Raw genomic sequence first — 6,215 nt, 5'->3', positions numbered from 1 at the left:
ATATCCTCAGCTCTAACTGACACTGACACAAGTGAAATCACTTGGGACAATTTTGCGCCGCTTTTTCTAGAGCCACAAAAGACTAAATACAATTCTTTCCATATATGCATTAGTACTCCCCAACACCTGTAAACAGACTTTGATGTGTAAAATTGGTGGAGTTCCCCTTTAAAGTCACACATGCAGCATTTTGCTGGTGTCTTGCTTCAATAATTTAGTGTCAACAGCTAACATGGGAAACAAATATTTAAATGAGTGAGTGAGTGGGGAGGCTGACATCATCATCATTTGACATTTCCGGGGAGGGACGGTCATGACATAAAAACACAAAAAATACAATACTACACAATAATTTTTACATTTATTCTTAGAAAATGTATGCTCTGAAATTCAAAACTACTTTTAAAAAATAAAGCTGCAGGAATCAATATTTTTATATTAACACTGGATCAAATAATTATGTGTAATGTGAAAGGGGTCACTGATAGTGATGAACCCACAGAGAATTATCACCTGACTCTGCAGTTCCTCTCAGCTCTGCCGAGCTTTATGACATCTTTCACACTCAACCAAACACATTTCACACTCTATAATGAGCAGAGAAGTGGTTCTACACCTCCTCAGCACACACTAAGTCACTTTTTCTGCCTGAGCACACAATATGGATACATATACAATACATGTATAGGAGATACACATATACAAACACTAATGTGTAATTATATATGCCATAGTGTGGTATCATTGCTATTTTCAAAGTGTTATTTATTTCCATCAATTTCCAAAATCCAAATCTTGATTTCTCAGGTTGAACTGTAGAGATGGGATGGTTTTGTTGATTGGACTCAGTAGCCTAGACCACATAGTGAGCCAAGTATTGAAAATCATTATATGTTGGTGTGCTACTTGTTTTTTGTTGAAAAGTTAACTAGCTGAATTAATAACTTTTAGCTAACTGACTTTATAACTCTTAGTCACTATGCCAATGGGTGTAATTACAGTCTAAAGACTCTGCCATTTCAGTGGCTTTTGAGGTTGTGGAGAAACTTTGTGCTACTTAGTGCTACTGTGGAGCTGCTAGAACTGTAGTACAAATTGTATTATAGTAACATACCAAATATTTATGGAGACTAACCTTCATGTGCTGAAGAACATAACATTAAACAGTGTCAGATTTTGAAAGTTTATTGGCAAAGAAACATGTAATTCCTCAGCAACACTTAAACCTACGGTGACAGAACGGCCATAGTAAGAAATAATATTTCCTACATAATATTGTTATAATGTTAAAGTTTTCTTTTATTTGTCCTCAAATGAGGTGGTATGTACCTTGTTATGTTTTTTGTTTTTTTGTTTTTTCTGCAAGCTGATTAGTGCTAGCATGTTCCCAGCTGGCTAGCATGTTAGCAGTTAGCTCGCAAGCTAATACTTCGCTGTACCATTTTATGGTGGGACCAGGCCTCACACACAGCTACAGTACAAGAAATTTTTTAAACAAAATGAAATAGTACCATGTGTTTTTTAGCCACTCTAAATACGCTCCACAAAAGGACACGCCACAAAAATATCAATCATTACTACAGCAACAGCGTAAGCCTGACTTTTTTCGCATGGCAAAAAGAGCTGTAACCTTGGATTTTTCTGTTTCTCTGCTGAAAAGACAATAAATTTCACTCAAATCACAGTTCTTAAGGCATTAAATAACAAACAGTAGTTCATTTCCAAAGGCGCTTGTTATTTTCCCAGCTATATAGCCTATTTTTAATGATTTGTTGGAAGGCACAGCACCTTGACAAACCTACTCTTAACATGTTCATTTTGTGACAACCAGATCTGACTAGCTGTTCAACCAAAGCTATATCAGACCAGGTGACAGGCCATAAAAGTAAACATATTTTTCACTTTTCACTCTTTCATCTTTTATTATTTTTGTCATTTTAAATATGTTTACAAAATGCATCATGTTTTGATCATACCTACGGTGGTAGTGACATTCAGAAGTGTGTTAGCTGCTCCCGTGACACTCGCATCTCATCAAAGCTCATCAACAGCAGCAAAGACGAGTGGAAGGATCGACTCTGTCACTGATGGGAAAAAGAAGAAAGGTTCAGTAGGAATGAGATGAGTCGCACCACAGCAGAGCTCATGTTCTTTGAAGACTCCGGCCGTCACATCTTTCTGCTTAAGCCCTCTCCTGGCGGCGGGGAGCTTTCTAATCGTATCCTTCTTATTATCATCCAACTTCATTGTGGAGAAAACACTTGTTCGAGAGTTCTTCAGTCGGTTTGCTATTCGTATAATGTAAGACTCCTATAGTGCCTCTCCAGCTCTCTTTACTGAGAACTTTAATCCTATTATTCAGCTGGCAGATCTGCTGCAACAGATGTGTCCTTTATACTGGAGATTCAGAGTGTATTTCTTTCTTGTCTTGGCTCTGGAAGGCACAGGCATCACATGACTGTAAGAAGCTTCAGAACTGGCCATGTAGTTAATGAATGGTTAGCAATACCCCCAAACTATATTATGAATTTAAATAAAGGTTGTCAAGCTTTCTGACAAATGAAGACCTTTGTAATATGTAATTTTAGTGAATACATTTACCGGCCAATTATCTGCTGTCTCTTTAGCTGCCACAGTGTAATGTAACCCCACATGAATGTGCATTGATGTTTTATGCCTGCCAACAGGGTAACATATCTCTTTTCTGGACATGACTGAAAATAACAGTATAACTGTCTTATGAAGAAAGATGATAAATTAAATAAGTTTTATGCAAATAACATCCCTAATGTTCCTTAATGCAAGTTTCCAAGCAAAACTCTTAACTGCTGTGACCACAATTGAAACATGAAATTACCCTACAGTTATGGATCCTGATGACTCTTTTCAACCAAGTGTAACAGAAGCTGGTGACTTTAGGCTACAGCACACAGTGCATGATATGAGGCTATTAACTGGAAATACCAGAAATAAACATGGCCATTGTTATTTTGTGTTTTTCTGGTCTCATTATCACCATTGTCAAGCTTATCCAAAACACTGCAAAGTACATTGATCCCTTCAAGATGATACCCACCATATGCTCTGCACTTGGTTTACTTTCTTCCAAACCCGAGTAACCAAGAATGCATCATTTTAACAGCACAGGGAGCTTCAGACTCTAAAGAAACGTAGCTAGTGTTACAGAATCAACATTAAATTTATTGGACAGGTAAGAATGTAGCTAATTTTAGCAACCTAATCTAGCTAGCCTGTGTTTTTTTGGTATAGTTGGCTAACATTACAGAAGCCTTCCAGTGTACTGTCATTGTGCCTCATGCTGCATTCATGTAATGTTGGTAAAAGGGGAAAACAGGAAAACCTTACATTATTCTGTCTTGGGAGAGAGTTTTTGTGTCCTTCTAAGATGGTTACCCACATTGCTAGCCTTGAAGTCAGACTATATAAATAGGTTAAATTTAGCTATTTTTGTTACATATCTATCATAGAAAACAAGTAAGGCCAGATACAAACAAGCAGTATAGCTCTGTTCTTAATTAGCCAAATCGATTATTTCAGTGTTAATGAGGGATTTTAAAAAACTAACTTGAGGTGTAGTTTACATAGGTTCCACTTACTCTAAACTCTGGACTTTTTTCTAAGGACACATGGTAAGACTTTTCCCCAGAAACTTGACATTTTTGTCAGGAGCACGTTATCTTTTTATCCTCACCTGTGTCTGTTCAGTGACTTGCTGTGAAACTGACTGTGCTGAAGTGAGAGAAAGGTTGTGGTTGAGGGTGTGTCAGTAGCAAAGCAGTCAAGGAGAAAAGGGCATTTCTGATGACTAAGATTGAAAGATTTGTACCCACATCAGCTGCCAACTCAGACTGTACCAGGTTTAGTTCCTAGTGCAAACCCCTGGACATCATATCGTCCTGTAGCAGAACTATGCCTGTGCTTCACTATCAACTTCGGAAATGAAATGTGCTCTCATAGAAACAAACTAAAGGGTCTACAACAGTGCTCAAATTATCATCCTCAGATACAGACTTCGAATGAATGTTCCATATGTTAATTTGTGTGTGTGGTTGTGTGAAAAAAGAAAGAAAAAAAAAAATACTGAGAACACTGAGTGCTGATTCTCACTTCAGGCTGTCAGGTACATTTAAACTGAGGTGTTAAATCACTGCTATCATTTATTCACACTACATAATGTCAACGTTAGAATGAAAAAGAGAAAAACCATGAGACAAAAGATGTACTCAGCAGGAGGGCTTGTTGCAGGTTCATTGAATATGTTGGGTAAACTGTATGTTTGGAGTGTAAATGTGAGAGCAAGCATCCCCAGAGAGTTGATGTGCTCTTCCAAATTAATTAACTAGTGAAAGATAAATGATAACTGAAAACAACTGTCATTTTTTAATATCTAATTAGTATCCTATAATATTCAGTATTAAAAACCATACGTCACATACTGTACATGATCATCAATATACATTCATGTTTACCTTACTGGTTGAAATATTGTGGATTAAAGTCCAGCTGAGAATTAGTCGTCCCTTCCTTCAGTCAAAAATCAAATTCAGAATGATTTTTACATGAGTACTAATTTTTTTCATTACAGAAGGGAGGGAAAAAAAGTCTTCGAATGAATCAGAAACACTCCTTTACTCTCTAAGCCTCTGAGTGGGCACAACAGTGTATGTGTTGGAATGAGCTGAAGCAGCAGATGCACAGAGAGACAAAGTAAGCAAACTTGCACTGGCAGTCTGTAAGGACAGACTGTTTTGTTAGCAGTGGTATTAGAGAATAAGAACTATACCATTTAGCATCTGAACTGATCAATGTTGACATTTGCAGATACACTTTAAGATGTTCACTGTATAAGCCGTGCTACACCTGACTAGGTAATTAGCTGCCTAGTCACCTTCCCCTAAGTGAGTGTTTGTTTGGTAGCTTATTCAAAAAGCCAAAGTGCAAGACATGTCTTTATTTGTAGATAAGGAGACATCAGCCAGAAAGCTAATGTGGGTTGTTGTTCAAGTTCGTGGCTCTTTTGCGTATCATGGTAGGCTGTTTAAATCAGTCAAATCACTGTTCTACTGCTTTATGCAAATATAGTTTAAAATGAAATTATTTGAATGACAATATATATATAAGTTCCGAGGGAAATTTCTATATTCTTTTTTAGGGTGACTTTGTAACATCTGTCCAGGGACTACAGATAAAAATAGCCTTTTGGCAAACAGTGGCACATATAAGTGATTAATGCACAGACAGGGGCCACCGTCATGATTTTTTTTCCTGTTAGATACAGATTTTCTTTCAAAGGAGCACTGAACATTTAATTTAAGGAGCAAATAACTATGCTGTACTTGACAGAAAGCATACAATTGAATTCTTCACAGTGTCTACCATTTTATTAATGTCATCAATAACAATGTAATTATGTTTAATCAAGTTGCCTCCAAGGGCTGCGATCTGTAGTGATCGTCCAAAATCAGGGTTAAATGGATGCCCACTGCTGTTTGGGTACAGTGGTGGGCTGGAGAGGTTTCCTGTCAGAGGTGTAATCATAGTCTTCCTGTTGGTAAGGTGTAGTTTGTCACTGTACTGTATCAGTATGCTCCTTTTCTAACTGTTAAAACTGAACAATCTGTGTATACTGGAGGAAGTTGGTCATTTTGTGTCTTTCTAGGTTTCAACAATCCTCAATTGTGTTTCCAGCTTTAATATGGCTAACCAGTCCATACCAACAGTGCTAGCTTTTCATATGTTTGCTAGCAGTTGTGCTTTCTATTTTTTCTTTGAACTTCTGTCTTACATAAGCAGTTATCTGTCATTTGCTCTTTTCCTGAGGGAGCATTTTTTCTTTGTTTTGCGGTGCGCATTACTATTGCATGTGCCATCGATGCGCATATTAATACTGCATTAGTTCCAGTCAGATTAGAGGTTCTGACTTAACTGATGTTTCAGAAGTCAGAGATAATCTTAGTTATATTCAGTATTAGAAAGTGAATCTCTTTGCATGTCTAATCCTCAACTGTGAGCTCATTTGTGGTATCTGTTCAGCATTTAACACACAAACTTGGTTTTTGGCTCCAACCACTTAGAGTTACTTCAATTGATGGGATTATTTCTGCTTCCAGGAGAGAACTTTATGCGATACACAGAGCTTCATACAGTGCTCACTTTGTTTAAACACTTCCACATGACAAATTTCTTAATCCACA

At 37.2% G+C, this 6,215-nt stretch overlaps 1 long non-coding RNA gene across 2 annotated transcripts; it reads left to right on the top strand.

The window, feature by feature from the left end:
- Positions 1 to 1,008: 1,008 nt before the first annotated feature.
- LOC121911274 lies at positions 1,009 to 2,974 on the top strand. 2 transcript variants are annotated; one of them, XR_006099808.1, is made up of 3 exons: positions 1,009 to 1,248; positions 2,052 to 2,218; positions 2,814 to 2,974. It is a non-coding gene; the product is annotated as an uncharacterized LOC121911274 (long non-coding RNA). The 2 variants fall into 2 exon arrangements; XR_006099809.1 differs by having other exon boundaries at positions 2,041 to 2,218.
- The last annotated feature ends 3,241 nt before the right edge of the window (positions 2,975 to 6,215 follow it).

Source organism: Thunnus maccoyii, chromosome 14, assembly GCF_910596095.1.
Source record: "Thunnus maccoyii chromosome 14, fThuMac1.1, whole genome shotgun sequence".
Classification (NCBI taxonomy): domain Eukaryota; kingdom Metazoa; phylum Chordata; class Actinopteri; order Scombriformes; family Scombridae; genus Thunnus; species Thunnus maccoyii.
Note: the sequence above shows the minus strand (reverse complement) of the source record. Positions and strands in the feature narration are given on the sequence as shown.